The sequence below is a fragment of the Scyliorhinus torazame genome, chromosome 10, assembly GCF_047496885.1.
Source record: "Scyliorhinus torazame isolate Kashiwa2021f chromosome 10, sScyTor2.1, whole genome shotgun sequence".
Taxonomy (NCBI): Eukaryota; Metazoa; Chordata; class Chondrichthyes; order Carcharhiniformes; family Scyliorhinidae; genus Scyliorhinus; species Scyliorhinus torazame.
Window position 1 is genome coordinate 47,744,756 of NC_092716.1, and position 20,989 is coordinate 47,765,744.

General features: G+C 47.4%; 1 long non-coding RNA gene across 1 annotated transcript in view; it reads right to left on the minus strand.

Moving 5' to 3' along the window:
* Positions 1-20,989, minus strand: part of LOC140384816 (uncharacterized) — a 1,322,501-nt gene that overhangs the window by 229,671 nt on the left and 1,071,841 nt on the right. The window lies entirely within an intron of this gene.

Below are 20,989 nucleotides of genomic sequence, written 5' to 3' on the forward strand. Positions count from 1 at the left end.
TGTGTCATCCTTTGCTAATGGTTGCAGACATCTTGTCAATCGATCATAATACCTCATCTGCCTCCTTTTTTGAAATATGAGCTTCTTCACAAGTTTTCAATTCATTGTTTCCTGTGAGATATATGGTAAGGTAGCTCTGAGTTGTCGACTCATTAACGATTGTGAAGGTGATAACCCATCAATCAATGGTGCTGCTCTACAGCTAAGTAACGCAATATATGGATCTTCCTGACTGTCCATAGCTTTTTTGAGGAGCTGCTTCACAATGTGAACACCTTTTTCAGCCTTCCCATTGGATTGCGGATGAAGAGGGCTAGACGTAATATGCCGAAAATCATAGCTCTGTGCGAACTCTGTCCATTCATGACTGCTAAAACATGGGCCATTGTCGCTCATGACAATTTGAGGTACTCCGCGATGAGCAAAAAATGTCCTTGGTATGTTTGATGACACACCTGGCTGATCAGTTGGCTAGTTGTACCACTTCTGGAAAGTTAGAGAAATAGGCGATCACTAACAGGTATTCTTTTCCTGCCAGATAGAACAGATCCATTCCCACTTTCTGTCATGGAATCATAATTATTTCATCCATTTGCTTTGGTTCTTTCTGTTGTTTGTATTGAAATTTCTGGCAAGTTGCACAGTTTTCTATCATAATAGGAATGTCTTGATTGATGTCTGACCAGTATACTGTTTCTCTAGATCTTTGTTTGCATTTTTGTATGCCTAAGTGCCCCTCATGAATCTTCTGCAGAATCATGGATCTTAGAGATTGTGGTCTGACAAACCTGTTTTGCCTGAGCAAAAAAACCATTGGCTAAACTTAGCTCTGCTCGAATATTGTAACATTTGGAACAGGATCCTTTTGGCCATCCCTCACTGAGATATTTTATGATCCTCTGTAGCATTTAATCCTAGTTTCTTCTCTGATCAATTTTGATTTCACATCAGACACTGGATGTGTTTGTGTCACAAGATTCACGTGTACTTGCACACCCTCATCCAAGTGTTGTTCTTTCAGCATATCCGTAGCTCGAGAGAGTGCATCAGCGCTATGATATGCTTTCCTGGAGTATAAATGAGATTGAAATCATGGGCGAGATTCTCTGACCCCCCGCCGGGTCGGAGAATCGCCGGGGCCTGGCATGAATCCCGCCCACGCCGGTTGCCGAATTCTCCGGCACCGGATATTCGGCAGGGGCGGGAATCGGGCCGCGCCGGTTGGCGGGCCCCCCCCCGCTGCTAAAATGCCTGTCCCGCCGGCGTAGATTAAACCACCTACCTTACCGGCGGCGCGGGCGGGCTCCGGGGTCCTGGGGGGGGGCGCGGTGTGATCTGGTCCCGGGGGGTGCCCCCACGGTGGCCTGGCCCGCGATCGGGGCCCACCGATCCACGGGTGGGCATGTGCCGTGGGGGCACTCGTTTCCTTCCGCCTTCGCCACGGTCTCCACCATGGCGGAGGCGGAAGAGACTCCCTCCACTGCGCATGCGCGGGAATGCCGTGAGCGGCCACTGACGCTCCCGCGCATGCGCCGCCCGGAGATGTCATTTCCGCGCCAACTGGCGGGGCACCAGAGGCCTTTTCCGCCAGCTGGCGGGGCGGAAATTCGTCCGGCGCCAGCCTAGCCTCTTAAGGTTGGGGCTCAGCCCCCAAAGATGCGGACCATTCCGCACCTTTGGGGCGGCGCGATGCCCGACTGATTTGCGCCGTTTTGGGCGCCAGCCGGCGGACATCACGCCATTTCCAGAGAATTTCACCCCAGATCTCTGTCGTTTATCATCATACATTACATTCTTAGTGACATCTCATTTAATTTTTTTCTTATGATTGCTACTAGCAGTCTTTGGTCAATTTCAACCAAGAACTGTGGTAGGCCATATACATAATAGTGAAATTTGTCTGAGCCATTTATCAGACCTAAACATTCTTTCTCGATCTGAGCATATGTGTGTTAGTCATTGACCTTGAAGCATAGGCAATTGGAAGGCAATTTTCGTCATTGTCTTGCTCCCAACCCATCTTTTGACGCATCTGTCAATATATTTGTCTTCTTTTAGGGTAAAAAAAAGTCAGCACTGGAGCTGTTGTCAATGCTTTCTGTAGCATTCTCCACTCTTGCTCATGTCTTTCAGACCATTGGAAAGTAGTATCCTTTTTGATTATTTCACGCAAGCATGTTGTTTTTGCTGATAAATTAGGAATGAATACCTACAAAATTTATCGTACCGAGCATCCTAAGGACTCCTTTTTTGTCTGTTGGACATGGCATATCCATTCTATGGACTTCAATGTCAGCAAAACTAAAGAGCTGGTCATTGACTTCAAGAAGCAAAGTATCGTACACACCCCTGTCTGCATCAACGGGGCCGAGATGGAGATGGTTGACAGCTTCAAATTCAAATTCAAATGGTATGCACATCACCAACAATCTGTCCTGGTCCACCCACGTCGACGCTACGAGAAAGAAAGCAAAACAGAGCCTATACATCCTCAGGAAACTAAGGAAATTCGGCATGTCCACATTGACTCTTACCAACTTTTACAGGTGCAAAAGAAAGCATCTTATCTGGCTGCATCACTGCCTGATATAGCAACTGCTCGGCCCAAGACCGTAAGAAACTACAGAGAGCCGTGAACACAGGCAAGTCCATCATGCGAACCCGCCTCCCATCCATTGACTCTGTCTACACCTCCCGCTGCCTTGGGAAAGCAGGCAGCATAATAAAAGACCCCTTCCACCCGGCTTACTTAACGATTCCAACTTCTTCCATCGGGCAGGAGATACAAAAGACTGAGAACACACACAAACAGATTCAAAAACAACTTCTTCCCCGCTGTTACCAGACTCCTAAACGACCCTCTTATGGAATGATCTGATCTCTTCACATATCTTCTCTACCGAGTAGTACTATACTCCTGTATGCTTCACCCAATGCCTGTGTCTATGTAATTATATTGTGTATTTTATACCTCAGTTTCTTTTCATGTACACAATGATCTGTCTGAGCTGCACGCAAAACAATATTTTCCACTGTACCTGGTACACGTGACAATAAATAAATCCAATCCAATGTTTAACATCGCCTTTGTCTTCTCCTGGTCTGGTTGTATACCTCGAGCAGATAGTTTGTCTCCCAAGAATGTCATTTCTTCGACACCAAACTGGTATTTGGCTTTATTTAACCTCAGGTCATACTTTTTAATGCTTCTCAGCATTTTGATAAGACTTTTGTCGTGCTCTTCTCTTGCTGAACCCCAAACTATGATATTATCTACATATACTCTAATGCCTGGAATTCCTTCTACGGCGTGTTCTATTGCCCTGTGGAAAATTTCAGAGAAAACAGTATCGGCCGAATGGAGTGTTAAAGGTACACAGCTTGGTGCTTTCCTTATCCAACTTGAGTTGCCAAAAGCCCTGCGATGCATCTAGTTTGCTAAAGCATGCCGCACCTGACATCTCACATGTCATCTCTTCTCAATCAGAATTGGATAATGTTCTCGCTTTATAATTAAATTGAGATCTTTGGGATCCATGCAGATTCTCAGGTCATTATTTTGTTTCTTCACGCAGACTATGGAGTTCACCCAATTCATCAGTTCTTCAAACCGTTTTATCACCCCCGGATTTGTCATCCTCTCCAGTCCATTTTTCAGTCATTCCTTCAATGAAGCTGGTACTCTCCTTGGTATATTTATGACTGGTTGCACATTCTCTTTCAAATGGATCAGATATGTGAATGGCAAAACTCCGAATCCTTGAAATATTTCTGCAAACATTTTAAGGATTGAATCCATTGATGTACTTTCCGTGGTTAAAGTCAATACTGTATACTCTTGGACTTCCGGTGGCAGCCATGGTGTGTGTGCAGCTCCTGCTCAAAGGCATAGAAAAGAGCTCTTTGTACCCAATATGGGTGCAATTTCGACAAAAAGGTGTAATTTAAGGTCGGAGGAGTAGTTTCCCCCAGGAATGGTATGTCTGCTTGTTAACAAACCTGGCAGAAGATGGTAAGAGACCTGGCCAAGGAGTTGGAGGAAACCTGTTGTGCAGCAGCCAGTGGAAGAATGGCGGAGGGGGAAGGGCTGGTGAAAGTCGGAAAGCCTCATATGAAGCAGTTGATGGCTTTTATTCAGGATGCATTCCGCACGCAGAGGAAAGAGATGCAGGAGAACCGCTCGAAGGCCATTGAAGGAGCTCTGGCATCCTTGAAGAATTCGATGGAGCGGGTGGAGAAGTGGTTGGGGGTGCAGGGGTTGCAGATCCAGGAGATTGAAGGGATGATTTTGGATCAAAGCAATTGAGTGGTGGCACTGGAGGCAGAGGTGGGGCTCTGTGTAGACCTTCGCAAGACGTTGAGGGCAAAGGTGTAGGAGCAGGAGAACACCTCGAGCGTGCATACTCTGTGGATAGTGGGCCTGTCTGAAGGAGTGGAAGGTGTGACTGCCATGAGGTACGTCTCAAAAGTGCTGACGGGTCTCGTGGCAGAAGGGGTGCTAGATAAAGTCCCCAAAGTGGACAGAGCGTACAGGTCTCTGTGGCAGAAGCCTAGAACTGGGGAGCCACTGCGGGAGGTGATCGTGAGACTCCACAAACTTGTGGAGAAAGAGACAATCTTGCGTTGGGCCAGGGAGAAGCGCACCAGCGAATGGGAGGGGAAACAAGGTCCAAATATATCAGTATATTGGAGCCAAGTTGGCGAAACAGCGGGCAGGATTCAACAAGGCCAAGGCGGTGCTGTACCAGCAGAGGATCAGGTTTGGGGTACTCTACCCGGCGAAGTTATGGGTAACGCTTGAAGGCTGAGAATATTATTTTGAGACCCCAGAAGCGACGAGGACTTCATCAAGGAGCATAAACTGGGGATGAACTGAGTTGAACAATGCTGGGGATCTGGGGTGCTGGTATTTTGTAATGGTTGGGAATATGGTTGAAGTGAGGGTAGGGATTGAGGTGTTTTTGTTCCCTTTGGTTTGGAGGAAATTCTATTTTGGGTTTGTTGTTTACTGGGGTTGGTAAGGGGTGGCAGGGGTGAAACGTTAATGTAAGGATTGATGATCCCATTCCCCCCCTCTGTTTCATGGGTCTGTTTGTGTTTATCGTTTGTTTGTTTTCTCTTGGGGGAGGTGACCTGGAGTTCGGGATGAGTCTTTGTTTGGGTGAGGGAGGGTAAGGTCAGCAGGGAGCCTTCTTCGCTGAGCACAGGAATGGGGGGGGAGGGGGAGGAGAGGTCATGGGAGGTGCCTTTGGGTAGGGGCTGCCACGCTAGCAAGTAATGCTGGTGAACGGAGGTGCGGTGGGGGAGAAGGCCGAGAAAGGGGCGAGAGATATGCTGATGCGACGTGGCATGGGGTGGGAGATGACATGGTCAGGGGCGGAGAAGGGGACCACCTGGGATGGACTAGGTGAGTGTGGAATTAACGGGGCTGGAGTTAAATGGGGAGATGCTGGATGGTAGCAGGGAATGGAGGCATGAGCCTTCAGTAAGGATGGTAATGTGGAATGTCCGTGGGTTTAATGGACCAGTTAAAAGTTCGCAGATGTTTGCGCACCTCAGGAGTTTGAAAGCGGCTGTGGTTTTTCTGCAGGAGACACACCTCCACATGAAGGACCAGGTTAGGTTAAGGAAGTGGTGGGTCCGGCAGGTTTTCCACTCAGGATTTGTTTCGAAATCGAGGGGAGTGGACCTAAAAGGCTTTGTAAAAGGAAGGCAGCTCTCGAGCAATATAAGTAGGTTGTTAAATGTAGTCATGAATCCGTCGGGAGCCCAGGTACCGGAGGTAGTGGTGTCCATGGATGCGGAGAAGGCATTCGACAAAGTGGAGTGGTGGTACTTGTTTGAGGTTCTGGGTAGGTTTGGGCCAAGGTTTGTGGCATGGGTGTGCTTGCTATATGTGCACAGAGAGCGAGTGTACGGACAGATGATATGAGCTCATGGAGCTTCGAATTACACAGGGGAACAAGGTAGGGATGCCCGCTGTCGACGCTGGTGTTTGCGCTGACTACCGAGCCTTTGCCGATGGCTCTTACGGGGTTGGCGGAGTGGCAGGGGATTATGAGGGGACAGAGGGCGAATCGGGTGTCACTCTATGCCGACGACCTATTGTTCTATGTTTCGGACCGGCTGGCGAGTATGGGAAGGATCATGAGCTGCTGGGGAGGTTTGGGGAGTTCTTGGGGTATAAGTTGAATGTAGGGAAAAGCGAAGTGTTCCCAGTGATTGAGCTGGGACAGCAAGTCAATTTAGCGGGCATGCCATTAAAGGTGGCTAGGGATAGGTTCAAGTATTTGGGGATTCAGGTAACGAGGGAATGGACGATGCTCTACAAGTGGTACTTAATGAAGCTGGTGGAGGAAGCCAGGGAAGATCTTAAGAGGTGGGATACATTGCAATTGATTTTGGCAGGGAGGGTCCGAGAGTGGTCAAGATGAATATTCTGCCGAGGTTCCTGTTTATTTTTCAGACACTCCCGATCTTTATACCAAAGGCCTTTTTTCGGAAGCTGGACATGCTTCATTCTTATTGGGCGGCGAATGTGGAAAAGCTGTGGCAATGGTGGGAAGGAGAGGGGGTAGAATGGGTTAGGATGGAGGAGGAATCTTATAGGGGGTCCAACCTGAGGGTTCAGTGGTGAAGATTCGGAACCAGTTGAGGAGGCATTTTAGGATGGAGGGCATGTCGATGTTAACGCCGTTATGTGAGAATCATGGGTTTGAACCGTGGGGGATGGATAGCATGTATAGGAGGTGGAGCGAAGTGGGGCTGGTCAAGGTGAGGAATTTGTACCTGGAGGAAGGATTTGCCCATCTGGAGGATCTGAGGGAGAAGGTAGAGCTCCAGAGAGGGAGTGAGTTCAGTACCTGCAGGTGAGGGAACCTTGCGCAAAAGGTTTGAAAGGGGTTCCCTAGGTACACCCTGCTGGAGCAACTGTTGCTTCAGGATGTGGAAGGGGAGGGTAGAATTGGAGATATATACAGATGGCTGCGAGAGCAGGGAGGTGTGCGTGTGGTGAGATCAAGGAAAAATGGGAAGGGGAGATCAATTGAGGAGTATGGAGTGAGGCACTGTGCAGGGTAAACATAACTTCCCCATGCACAAGGATGAGCCTAATGCAGTTCAAGGTCGTACACAGGGTACATATGACTCGGGCAAGAATGAGTGGATTCTTCCAGGGGGTGGCAGAGGAGTGTGAAAGGTGCGGGCGGGGAGCAGCGAATCATGCACTTATGTTCTAGGGCTCTGAAAAGTTGGAGAGATTCTGGGCGTGAGTGTTCGTGGCCCGAGCAAGGATAGTGGGGGAGGACATGGAGACAGATCAATTTTTAGCAATATTTGGAGTTTCGGAGAAGCCGGAGCTCATGGAGAGGCGGAAGGCTGATGTCGTGGCCTTAGCCTCTCTGATTGCCTGGCTGTCGGCATCGCCACGGTGGGTAGCGGCCTGGTTGGGCGGCCTGTATGACTTTCTGCGGCTGGAAAAAATAAAACATGAGCTAAGGGGCTCAGCAGAGGGATTTGAGATAAGGTGGGGGATGTTCGTGACCGTGTCTGTGGAGTTGTTCGTCGCGGGAGGGCGGGGGATTGGGTGGGCGGATGTAAAAGAGAGGAAAAGTTGTATAAGCTGTATAGTTGAATTTTCGGAAGCATGTTTCTCAGGATGTTTGTGTGTTGTAACATTTTTGGTACATGTTTGTAATAAAAACATTTTTAAAAAACACTGTGTACTCCTTTTACCAATTTGAGTACTTCACAGGCTTCCACTCCCAGTAGTGATTCACGCTCAGCCTCGACAATGGAAAACTTCACTTTATGCATCTTATTCTTCACACTGACCTCTATTTCGCATACTCCGAGAGTGCAAATTCTTTTGCCGTTATATCCTTCAAAACTACCGTTTTATTCAAAACATGCGTTTTAATTTTAATTTCTTGCATATCCATAAGACCATAAGACATAGGAGTGGAAGTAAGGCCATTCGGCCCATCGAGTCCACTCCATCATTCAATCATGGCTGATTTCAACTCCATTTACCCGCTCTCTCTCCATAGCCCTTAATTCCTCGAGAAATCAAGAATTTATCAACTTCTGTCTTAAAGACACTCAACGTCCCGGCCTCCACCGCCCTCTGTGGCAATGAATTCCACAGACCCACCACTCTCTGGCTGAAGAAATTTCTCCTAATTTCTGTTCTAAAGTGACTCCCTTTTATTCTAAGGCTGTGCCCCCGGGTCCTAGTCTCCCCTGCTAATGGAAACAACTTCCCTACATCCACCCTATCTAAGCCATTCATTATCTTGTAAGTTTCTATTAGATCTCCCCTCAACCTCCTAAACTCCAATGAATATAATCCCAGGATCCTCAGACGTTCATCGTATGTTAGGCCTACCATTCCTGGGATCATCCGTGTGAATCTCCGCTGGACCCGCTCCAGTGCCAGTATGTCCTTCCTGAGGTGTGGGGCCCAAAATTGCTCACAGTATTCTAAATGGGGCCTAACTAATGCTTTATAAAGCTTCAGAAGTACATCCCTGCTTTTATAGTCCAAGCCTCTTGAGATGAATGACAACATTGCATTTGCTTTCTTAATTACGGACTCAACCTGCAAGTTTACCTTTAGAGAATCCTGGACTAGGACTCCCAAGTCCCTTTGCACTTCAGCATTATGAATTTTGTCACTGTTTAGAAAATAGTCCACGCCTCTATTCTTTTTTCCAAATGCAAGACCTCGCACTTGCCCACGTTGAATTTCATCAGCCATTTCTTGGACCACTCTTCTAAACTGTCTAAATCTTTCTGCAGCCTCCCCGCCTCCTCCATACTACCTGCCCCTCCACCTATCTTTGTATCATCGGCAAACTTAGCCAGAATGCCCCCAGTCCCGTCATCTAGATCGTTAATATATAAAGAGAACAGCTGTGGCCCCAACACTGAACCCTGCGGGACACCACTCGTCACCGGTTGCCATTCCGAAAAAGAACCCTTTATCCCAACTCTCTGCCTTCTGCCTGACAGCCAATCGTCAATCCATGTTAGTACCTTGCATCGAATACCATGGGCCCTTATTTTACTCAGCAGTCTCCCGTGAGGCACCTTATCAAAGGCCTTTTGGAAGTCAAGATAGATAACATCCATTGGCTCTCCTTGGTCTAACCTATTTGTTATCTCTTCAAAGAACTCTAACAGGTTTGTCAGGCACGACCTCCCCTTACTAAATCCATGCTGACTTGTCCTAATCCGACCCTGCACTTCCAAGAATTTAGAAATCTCATCCTTAACAATGGATTCTAGAATCTTGCCAACAACCGAGGTTAGGCTAATTGGCCTATAATTTTCCATCATTTTCCTTGTTCCCTTCTTGAACAGGGGGAGTTACAACAGCGATTTTCCAATCCTCTGGTACTTTCCCTGACTCCAGTGACTTTTGAAACATCATCACCAACGCCTCCACTATTTCTTCAGCTATCTCCTTTAGAACTCTAGGATGTAGCCCATCTGGGCCCGGAGATTTATCAATTTTTAGACCTCTTAGTTTCTCTAGCACTTTCTCCTTTGTGATGGCTACCATATTCAACTCTGTCCCATGACTCTCCGGAATTGTTGGGATATTACTCATGTCTTCTACTTTGAAGACTGAGGCAAAGTACTTATTCAGTTCCTCGGCTATTTCCTTGTCTCCCATCACAAAATTACCAGCGTCATTTTGGAGCGGCCCAATGTCAACTTTTGCCTCCCGTTTGTTTTTAATGTATTTAAAGAAACTTTTACTATCATTCCTAATGTTACTGGCTAGCCTACCTTCAAATTTGATCCTCTCTTTCCTTATCTCTCTCTTTGTTATCCTCTGTTTGTTTTTGTAGCCTTCCCAATCTTCTGACTTCCCATTACTCTTTGCCACATTATAGGCTTTCTCTTTTGCTTTGATGCATTCCCTAACTTCCTTTGTCAGCCATGGCTGCCTAATCCCCCCTCTGATAACCTTTCTTTTCTTTGGGATGAACCTCTGTACTGTGTCCTCAATTACTCCCAGAAACTCCTGCCATTGCTGTTCTACTGTCTTTCCCACTAGGCTCTGCTCCCAGTTGATTTTCGTCAGTTCCTCCCTCATGCCCCTGTAGTTACCTTTATTTAACTGTAACACCTTTACATCCAATTCAAATTGGAGATTGAATTCGACCATATTATGATCACTGCCTCCTAAGTGCTCCCTTACTTTCAGATCTTTAATCAAGTCTGGCTCATTACATAACACTAAGTCCAGAATGGCCTGTCCCCTCGTGGGCTCCATCACAAGCTGTTCCAAAAAGCCCTCCTGTAAACATTCAATGAATTCCCTTTCCTTGGGTCCACTGGCAGTATTATTTACCCAGTCCACCTGCATATTAAAGTCCCCCATGATCACTGTGACCTTGCCTTTCTGACATGCACTTTCTATTTCGTGGTGCATCTTGTGCCCCTGGTCCTGACCACTGATAGGAGGCCTGTACATAACTCCCATTATGGTTTTTTTGCCTTTGTGGTTCCTCAACTCTACCCACACAGACTCCACATCATCCGACCCCATGTCGTTTAGTGCTATTGATTTAATTTCATTCCTAATTAACAAGGCAACCCCGCCCCCTCTGCCCACCTCTCTGTCTTTTCGATAGGTTGTGAATCCCTGGATCCGATAAACTTATAAGATTTGTTCACGCTCCCGTGTCAAGTTTAACATTTAATTTTTTATTAATCACCAGAAGAACTGTCCATTTATCTCTGTGAACAGTTGTAATTGCATTGCTATTACTGAAAATTTGCTTTGAAGACTGTTTAGCTTGCATCCCGTTATAATGCTTATCTTCACTAGATATCACATCAATAAAAAAATGTGTCTTTGAGATTGATCTCTTCAATCACATTGATTGATTTTTGTATTTCTGATTTTTTTATTCGAAAAATATTGTTTTGCAAAGTGATTTTTGCCTTTGCACTTAGAACACACTTTTCCGAATGCTGGGCATTTCCGTTGCAAATGCTTGTTGCCACATCACTTGTACAGAATGGTGGTATCGATTACTCATTTAAAAAGGCCTCCACTGCTGGGACCACATCAGGGTCTGTCACAACATCGATGGTGTCAGCTGCACCTCCGATCTTCACGCCAAAATTCTTTAGGTTCAGAGTGCTAATCTGCTGTGCAGCTAGCTCGCTGGCATGGCAAGTTTTAATAGCATCATCGAGCTCGAGTTCATTCTCCCTCAACAATCTTGCACAAACTTTGTCATTTCTAATCCCGAACACAATTTGATGGCGGATCATGGATGGTTGCAAAGTTATATGTCTGAACTTTTAACCTAAAGTCTGTTAAGAAGCTGTCGAATGATTCACCTGCCTGTTGTGTGCGCGTGTGAAAAATGTATTGTTCAAACGTTTTGTTCTTTTTGGGTGTACAGTATCGATCGAATTTTCTCACAAACTCATCAAAGTTATTTCCATCAGCTTTGTTATCGAATGTGATGGTATTAAAGATTTCTATCGCTTGTGGACCTGCGACGATGAGCAACAACGCTATTCTCCGTTCATCAAGACATAGAGCTGTTATGTAGAGTGTGAATTGATGTTTAAAGGCGTGCCAATTCGCATCGACATAACCAGTGACTCGAAGCTGGTGTGGTGTCTTCAGATCTTCCATCATTGACTTTGATGACTAGCAGTGCATGGAGTTATATTCTGTCAGTACTCTACATGGTTAGTAGAAATTGTTTTCTTTCATCTTTCTTCTTTGTATCTTAGATCTTCAGAACCAATCACAGTACCATGTTACGTTTTGGTGCTTTGCCGGACGGAATTAGTGCACTAGAGAACGTCTAGTTCCTGACTAATTAAATGTTTATTGTTAAACAATAACGTGGATCAGATAACAATAAGAAAACTATCAAAATCTACTAACTACGAATATGACTACTATAAATTATTTAAGAACTACTACAAATGCGACTATCCACTACGATGATTATCTCCAGACTCCCCGAGGTAACAGTGTCACATGGTTGTTCTTTACTGCCACCTGCTGGTTGGAGGTCATATCTATTACAATTTACATGATTGCTTATGCATATCTTCACAGGCTGGTGTTAACTTACCCTTGCAGCCCGGTGGAGATTGTTAGTCTTCTTCCGACATTGAACAGCAGTCCTCCTGGTCACGTTGCCTGAACTGAAGGCTACTGCCTCCCAGGTGGCATTGGCAACCCTGTTGCTGGTCCTCCGACCCCAGGGTGTCCCGTCCCGCCTTCATGGTGTCCAGCAACATGGCCAGGTCAGCATCCCCGAATCGTGGAGCTGTCTATGTGGTGTCTTGGCCTTGTGCTGCCTGGGAGTAAGTTTGGAGGGAGCGTTTATGAGCGGCTTCCTCTTCTTATGGGGGCGCTGAGTGACAGAAAATAGAGGCTGCAGTCTTGCTGGCTCAGCCGATGGGAAGACCCTGGGAAGTCGCGGCCAATATGACACTTAAAACGTTTCCCGTTAAATCACACCCAAAGTTTCAAGTCCGTATCTTCTTCAGAGACTTCTTCTTCTGGACTATTAGTCCAGTAACATTCTCATTAAGCTACCGTCTGCATAAAGCTCACCCTTTTTATGCCAGCTACAAGCTACTTCATCTTTCTTTCACCATCTTGACCATTGCAAGACAAAGGGTAAGATGCTCCAGCCTCGTTACGCTCTCACTCAAGAAAAACGAGGGCGGTGAATAGCGGGAGTGGCCGAAAATGAGAATCGGGCCAAGTGCAAAACAGTTTATGATGCAACCAGCCCACTCTTGTAGGCGAAATCAGGATCTCGCCGTAGCATAGCGAGAAACCAATTATCATCACTAAAGCCCTATTTCCATACAATTAATGGCCTCCTTCTGCACTGTAAATTCTATGAATTCTATGAACCCCCTTTATCCAATGGCCTCCCGTGATTCATCGACCTCCCCAGCAAGTGATCACGCTGTCGCCAATTAATACTCCCTTTGAAAAACATGAACCTGGTGTAAGAGCTTCTGCGGGGAGCCAAGGATGTGAGTAGCCATCTTTGCTCACAGGCAAAGAGCTGGGCATTGGACTTGCTGATCCAGTGCTCGGCGGGGATGGGGGACCCTTGGCTGGGGATGGGGGACCCTTGGCTGGGGGGGGGGGAAGCACTGGGGGCGGAACCGGGGGGCAACCGCGCACGGCACTACCATGCCAAGCCCTGGATCGTGTGTATACGTTCCGGGGGCAACCCTCGTTCCTGCCCGTCTGCTCCACCCATAACCCACACTGACTGTGTCATGATGTATAGAACAAGAAAGTTAAATACTCAGAAGAACAATTTTGGGGAGAAGGAGGGAGAGAGTTAGGGAAGGAGAGAAAGGAAGAAGGAAAAGAAATATCATAACAAAGGAAGGAGATGGAGGCCAGTAGGTAAGAAAATATTTGCTTCAGATGTTACAATGGTTTAACTCTAACTTCTCTCGGAATATGAGAGAGGATCTGCACCTACCCCTCCAGATATTGAAGCATAATTCCAGTCCTGTTCATATATTATGTGAAGTGTTGCAGGTTGTAGAGCAAAAATGAAAATGGAACTGTGTAGGAGCAACTTTGCAATCAAAGAATTTAGAAATTCCATTTGAGATCAGAATAATCGTGACGCTAAGACTTTTAATAGAGAAAGAACCATTAAAGGCCAGAAATTTCATCTGTTAATTAAGCTTATGAAAAACACTAAAAACTGCATTCGGTTAACTTTGCTACCAAAGAAAATGGAAGAGGTCAAAATGTGGTGATTCAACAATTGCATCAATGTTGTTCACATGAGTTTACAATCTGAAGGCAGTTGAGTAAAATTGTTTGCAAATGAGTTGGCAGGACTAGATGTGGAATAAATGAGGCCACAAGCATGCCAAAAAATCCTGACCAAGGAAGAACAGATACTAGGAATTCCTGAATTGAAGGGAAAAGCAACAATGTTTTGCCACAAATAAAAACACATAAATAAAATGACTTTGAGGAAAGGAGGCATTAAGATAACTTTTTATTGGAGGGCACTGTATTAAAACCCGATTGCAGTCGCCAACTTAAGTAGAAAAATAAAAGTGTTGAGATGTTGAAGAACAGCATTCCATGTGTGCTGCATATGCAAACTGTTCACAAGTGAAATGGCCATGAAGGTAACCATTGTGACAATCTTGGATAATACCAAAACATTCAAAGCCATGGATAACTTGAGAATTAATAATAGCTTGTTGAATATCAAAATACACATGTAAGGGCAATTTAGGCTATGTTTGAAGGTAAAAATGTTTTTTTGGACCACTGTTTCAGTTGCATTTTCCCAATTTAAGACTTTTCAGGACATCCAGCTAATTTATAGGCTGCAAAGCCAATCACTGCAGCAGCAGGACTGCAGTACAATCTTCTGGGAGCTCCTCTTGCGTTGCTGTCCAATTAGGGACAGTGAGCAATCTGAGGAGGCAGAAGGGCCAATTAGCACACATGATGTAAAGGGCTGCTCACTGTGGTTGCAGTGGAAGTGCACCTGGAGCATCTGGGACAGAAAAGGGAACGACTCGCCAGGTGACAGAAGGGGAATAAGACTGAAGGCACCAGAAGGCGTTCCTTTAATCCAAATAGTCTCCTTGTCAGATGTCTCCAAATCCGAAAAATACCCAATGCATTTCCCCCCCCCCCCCCGATTTCCTGGCCTCCCCACCTTCAATCCGTCCCCCACTGGTCTGGCAAAAATTCAAACCCCACTTCCTCACCAACTCACCAGGTTTCCTTTTATCAGATAGAAAGACTGTTTTGAGTGTGACCTATTTCGCACCATCGATCAAATATCATGGGCGACATTCTCCGACCCCCCCGCCGGGTCGGAGAATTGCCGGGGGCTTGCGTGAATCCCACCCCCGCCGGTTGCCGAAGTCTCCGGCACCAGATATTCGGCGGGGGCGGGAATCGCGCCGCGCCGGTTGGCGGGCCCCCCCGCTCGATTCTCCGGCCCGGATGGGCCGATGTCCCGCCGATAAATTGCCTATCCCGCCGGCGTAAATTAAATCACCTACCTTACCGGCAGGACAAGGCGGCGTGGGCAGGCTCCGGGGTCCTGGGTGCCCCCACGGTGCCCTGGCCCGCGACTGGGGCCCACCGATCCACGGGCGGGCCTGTGCCGTGGGGGCACTCTTTCCCTTCCGCCTCCGCCACGGTCTCCACCATGGCGGAGGTGGAAGAGACTCCCTCCACTGCGCATGCGTGGGAAAATGTCAGCGGCCGCTGACGCTCCCACGCATGCACCGCCCGGAGATGTCATTTCCGCGCCAGCTGGCGGGGCAACAAAGGCCGTTTCCGCCAGCTGGCGGGGCGGAAATTCCTCCGGCGTCGGCCTAGCCCCTCAATGTTGGGGCTCGGCCCCCAAAGATGCGGAGCAGTCCGCACCTTTGGGGTGGCACGATGCCAGTCTGATTGGCGCCGTTTTGGGCGCCAGTCGGCGGACATCGTGCTGTTTCCGGAGAATTTCGCCCCAGATCTTGAATGAGCTTCAAAGTATTTAATGCGAAATACTTGAATTGCTACCAAATGTTTAGTTTAGGTTAGAAATTCATCATACAGAACTCCAAAAGATCATTTCCAGCATTTTCTGCTTTTATATGAGAAACATGTTTTTCTTTGTGTTCACCCGAAAATGAAAAAATACAGATAACTAAGGGAATATTTTGCTTTTCTGTTGGAAATAGTTCTTCAGCCCATAAACAGGGGGATGTACAATTTTAAAAACGGTACCGGAGGCAACTTACCCAGATTACTTTCAATTACTTATTTGCATGCTTCTCAAAAAATGAGGGATAATAGTTTACTAGGCAGGACAAGGCGGCAATAGTTTACTAGGCAGGACAAAAGCTCTCAACAACTTCCCAGAAATGGGTGTTACAACTTCTACCTCTGGGAGCATGTTTAAATGAAACCCAGAGTCATGGGATGATGAATTTTCTCTCTGCTGGCCACAATCAATCTGCATTGTCGCTGCTCAATTCCTAATGCACGTGGCCCTCAGCCTAACCATCTCAGTAACTTTGCATTATTCAGTATTAAATCTGCAATCTTAGTCTGGTGGAACACAAAAGTGGATAGTGTAGGAAGTGGAAAGGTTTTCACAGGTGTAGCATGACTTCAATTGGCATATTGCTTATATCTGTCCTGCAATATATTTATCATGATTGAGTTCACTGGATGACAAAAGTGGAAAAGTGTTGCAATCAGAGCCAGAACATACATTTTCCCAAAACAGGTTGCCTCAATCCAGCATTTTATGATAATACCTCACAGCAAAAACAAGTTGATTGCTGCAGATCACTTTCCCAGTATTTATGCTGAAGTTGTACATTAAAGAACATCAATATGCTACACAGTGAAGCCAAAATAATGTAACATTTAACAACTTAGGGGGAAATTTATTGTTGCAGGTTTTATAATTTGTACCACATGGTGAAGAGGAAATCTTTGCACCCCATCAGAGAATCAAGCAGCTCTGAGAAATTAACACAATGTCCACGGCCACTGAAAATTATTTTTTCCACAATTCTGAATGATGGTGGACAATTAAACAACTCACTGGAGGAGGAGGGTCCACAAATATCCCCATCCTTAATGTTGGAGGGGCCCAGCATATATGTGCAAAAGACAAGGCTGAAGCATTCACAACAATCTTCAGCTAGGAGTGCTGAGTGGAGGATCCAACTCGGTCTCCTCCAGTGGTCCCCAGCATCATAGATGTCCGTCTTCAGCCAATACGATTCGCTCCACGTGATATCAAGAAAAGGCTGAATGCACTGAATACTGCAAAAGCTATAGGTCCTGATAATATCCCGGCAATAGTATTGAAGACTTGTGCTCCAGAACTTGCAGCACCCCTAGCCAAGCTGTTCCAGTACAGCTACAACATGACATCTACCCGGCAATGTGAAAATTGCCCAAGTGTGTCCTGTACACAAGAAACAGGACAAATCCAACTCAACCAACTATCGCCTATCAGTCTACTCTCCATCATCAGCAAAGTGATGGAAGGAGTCATCAATAGTGCTATTAAAAAGGGAAGTGGTGAATTTTATTTTCCTGTTTTTCAGTTAAAAGTGTTGTGGTCTAGTTAGCTACAGCTGCCCCCACCCTAATTGCTGAGTGGCAGTTATCTGTCAATCACCTGAAGCCTGGTTGGTTCCATGTTAATCAGCTCAAAGCTTACGGGGCCCAACATAGTAATGCCCATCATCTTACGTTATTAATGGGAGAAGATAACGCCTCTGTTTACATCTCCTTACGGTTCTGCCTCTCCAGTGGGACCCTGCCTCGACCTAATATTCCATCCGTAGTCCAATACCTCCACCTGACCCGGGCATAACACTTGAACTCTGTACATTTGAGGATGGACGTATTGTGTTGGTTATTTTTCCCTCACCTGGACATGTTGTTCCTATGGCATCTGGTCAGCAATGTTCCGATCTCCCTGTACGTCACCGGATCTCTATTACACTCACTCCTGCTGCATCCCCCTCTTGGGAAAGGGATCATACCAGCATTCTTGTTCGTATACTTGATGATGACCAGTTTCTCTCAGGAGGACAATGACCAATTGCAGGTTTGGGTGAGTCCAGTGATTCTGTGGATGAATCTCTCCTGGGTGAACTACGGAATGTAATGTGGCACGCTGATTATTGAAGTGACCAGATGATGTTGTTCGGCCGACCTCTTCACAATTCTTAGGTAGCAGAATCCTCAGGTAGCAGGTGGTGCCTGCCCCGCACAGCTGTCGCCACTGGCGCTTTCATTACATTGCGGCAGTAATATCGAAACATTTTGGCTTGTGACGGTGTTTTGCAGTTTTTACCCCTCGTGTCCCCTTCCCTATCGTGGTTAGACTTCTGCGCAGCTGCACTCGGCGTACCTGGTACTAGTACAGCAAAAGAGGTGTTCTCCTATATCTGCAGTCAGCTCGCAAACCGATCTTGTATTTGTTCCTGTATCTGTTGTTCGCACAGTATCTCACGCTACTCTATGTTTGTTCCGATATTTGCTGTCGACACAGATTCTGTATATGTTTCTATATCTGCCGTGACCGCAGTACCATCGATTCTGTTACCCCGCCACTAAACAGGGGGCGGCTAGGCCCCTGTAACTCTATTTGCAGGTTACTTGAACCCGGTTCACAATGGTGGACCCTTGCATAGTTATTCGAACGTTAGTTGACCTTGGTTAACAACCAACTCGATGGAGTTCAGTTCTTGTTTTTGCCAGCGCTACCCTCATGTTCATGTTCTTGTTCTTGCCGGCTCCATGTAGCCACCTTTGTGCTTTTGTCGTTTTGTTGGAGACGTGCCCCACACTTCTTCGCAGCCACTTTTTGCAGGTTGGTCCGCTTTTTTATGTGGTACCTTATAGCTACCCCAACCAACGTTTGGTTGTGGCATGAAGACCGTATTTATCCACGGTGCCTTAGGTCTCGTTTTTTCCTTTTCCCCAACCCCCCCCCTTTTCCGGTCTTTTCAGACCAACTCCATATGCTGTTTACATTCCAAACCATGGGCGTCCTTCTCCGACCCGGCGGGGGGTCGGAGAATGGCTGTTGGCCGCCGTGAATCCCGCCCCCGCCTAAGTCTCCGCTCCCGGAGATTGGGCGGGGGCGGGAATCCGGCCGCGCCGGTTGGCGGGACCCCCCGCTGGATTCTCCGGCCCGGATGGGCCGAAGTCCTGCCCAGGAATTGCCTGTCCCGCCGACGTAAATCAAACCTGGTATTTACCGGCGGGACCAGGCGGTGTGGGCGGGGTCCTGGGGGGGGGCGCGGGGTGATCTGACCCCAGGGGGTGCCCCCACGGTGGCCTGGCCCGCGATCGGGGCCCACCGATCCGCGGGCGGGCCTGTGCCGCGGGGGCACTCTTTCCCTTCCGCCTCCGCCACGGCCTCCACCATGGCGGAGGCGGAAGAGACTCTCCCCACTGCGTATGCGCGGGAAACTGACAGCGGCCGCTCCCGCGCATGCGCTGGGAAACTGACAGCGGCCGCGGACGCTCCTGCGCATGCGCCGCATTTCCGCGCCAGCTGGCGGGGAAACAAACGCCATTTCCACCAGCTGGCAGGGTGGAAATCCCTCCGGCGTCGGCCTAGCCCCTCAATGTTGGGGCTAGGCCGCCAAAGATGCGGAGCCTTCCGCACCTTTGGGCCGGCGCGATGCCCGTCTGATTGGCGCCGGCTTTGGCGCCAGTCGGCGGGCATCCCGCCGTTGGGGGAGAATTTCGCCCCATGTGTGTGCTACTTAATCGGACCGATCTGACTGCCCTGCATTTGCTTGATACAAATCTCCTTGCTTCCAGGAGGAAACATTATAAAACTGACCGCACTAAAATTCGGTCCGTTAAGAAGGTCGCACTCCCACCGCTCAAGCCTCAACCACGATCGGTTGTGTTTAAAGAAACGATAAGTGCCTTGTCTCCTTTGTTTTATTAAAATAAAATGAGGGTGGGGTGGGTTCACGTATCACAATATCAATGCAGATCGCAATGCATGCGATAACAACAGAAACAATGCTTCATTTCCTCAGGATACTAACGGAGCCAGAACCATGATGGGATGAAACCTTACACCTACATCGGTCTACTTTTCATCCGTTTGGTTGTGGACTCAGCACTCAGGACACTCCAAATCAGACGCTTGTATAACGCTGCCTTGGCTCGACTGAACGCCATCCGCCTCCTTGCCACTGCGTCAAGTCCTGGTTTATACATATACCCTTGCCATCTCACTCCACCTCCCGCTTCTTCTTCGTCCACCTCAGCACCTTCTCCTTCACCTGAAAATTGTGGAAACATACGATCACAGCTCTCAGTGGTTCAATCGTTCTCGGTTTCAGCTGGAGCGACTGGTGGCCCCTGTCCAATTCGTACTGGGAGGAATCCTCACCCCCCACCCCATCACATTGCTAGCATCTTGGCGAAGCATTCTGTAGACCTCTGGCCCTCCACCCCCTCCAGCACACCCATGATCCTCAGATTGTGTCTTTGCGACCTGTTCTCCAGGTCTTCTACCTTGGCTCTCAGCCCTCTGTTGATCTCTGCTCCCCTCCACAGCTCCTCACCCATCTAGGTGAACCGGTCGCTGTGCCGCAACAATGCCTCCTCCAACCCCCTTTATTTTCTCCCAATGCTCCCGCACCACAGAAGTTCTCACCAACTCCTCTCTTATCAGGGCAAGGGTCTCCTCAACCCATGCCTTAAGTAAGGCCATCATCTCCGTCCGATGCTTTTCAAAATTCTTCAAACAACCGCTCGAACTCTCCAGCTATCACCTCAGCCATCTTCTCCACCATGAAGGGCGCAGCCCCACCCAACGGGCTCACTCCCGCCATCTTTCCTCACGCTGCACCCCTCACCACGCTCGGCGGCAGACATTCGTTCGTTCTTCTCTGGATTCTTCTTTCCGGTTTTAGACATTTTATAAATGCCCTAAACCTTCCCACAGCTTCTCACAAACAAATTTTCCCCCAAAACTGGATGTTAAGGGCCTAAAAGAGACTGCTCTGGCAGGAGCCAAACATGTGATGTCCACCCATATGCTGCAACCTGAAGTCTCCAAATAATAGTGTTTTCTGTAGATTTGATTATTAACAACAAATTCCCAAATGACCTTTTGACAAATGCTGTTATCGTATTTATCCAAGCATAACCTAACACAGATAATGTTTTATTATAGATATGGGCCATCAAACGAAACAGTGCAAGATAATTGGCACATTCTGTGTTTTACATAGTGAGGGGTTAGCCAGACAGATTATTTCATCAATTTACTAAGAAAGGATAATTTGGGAGCAACTATATGGATAATAAAGGCTTTACAGTTGTAAATTATTTCTCAGAGAACATGATATAAATACTAACAAAAAACATGACAAACTAAAGGCCACTGTGCGAAGAAGTACCATGACATCTGGGGCGAAATTCTCC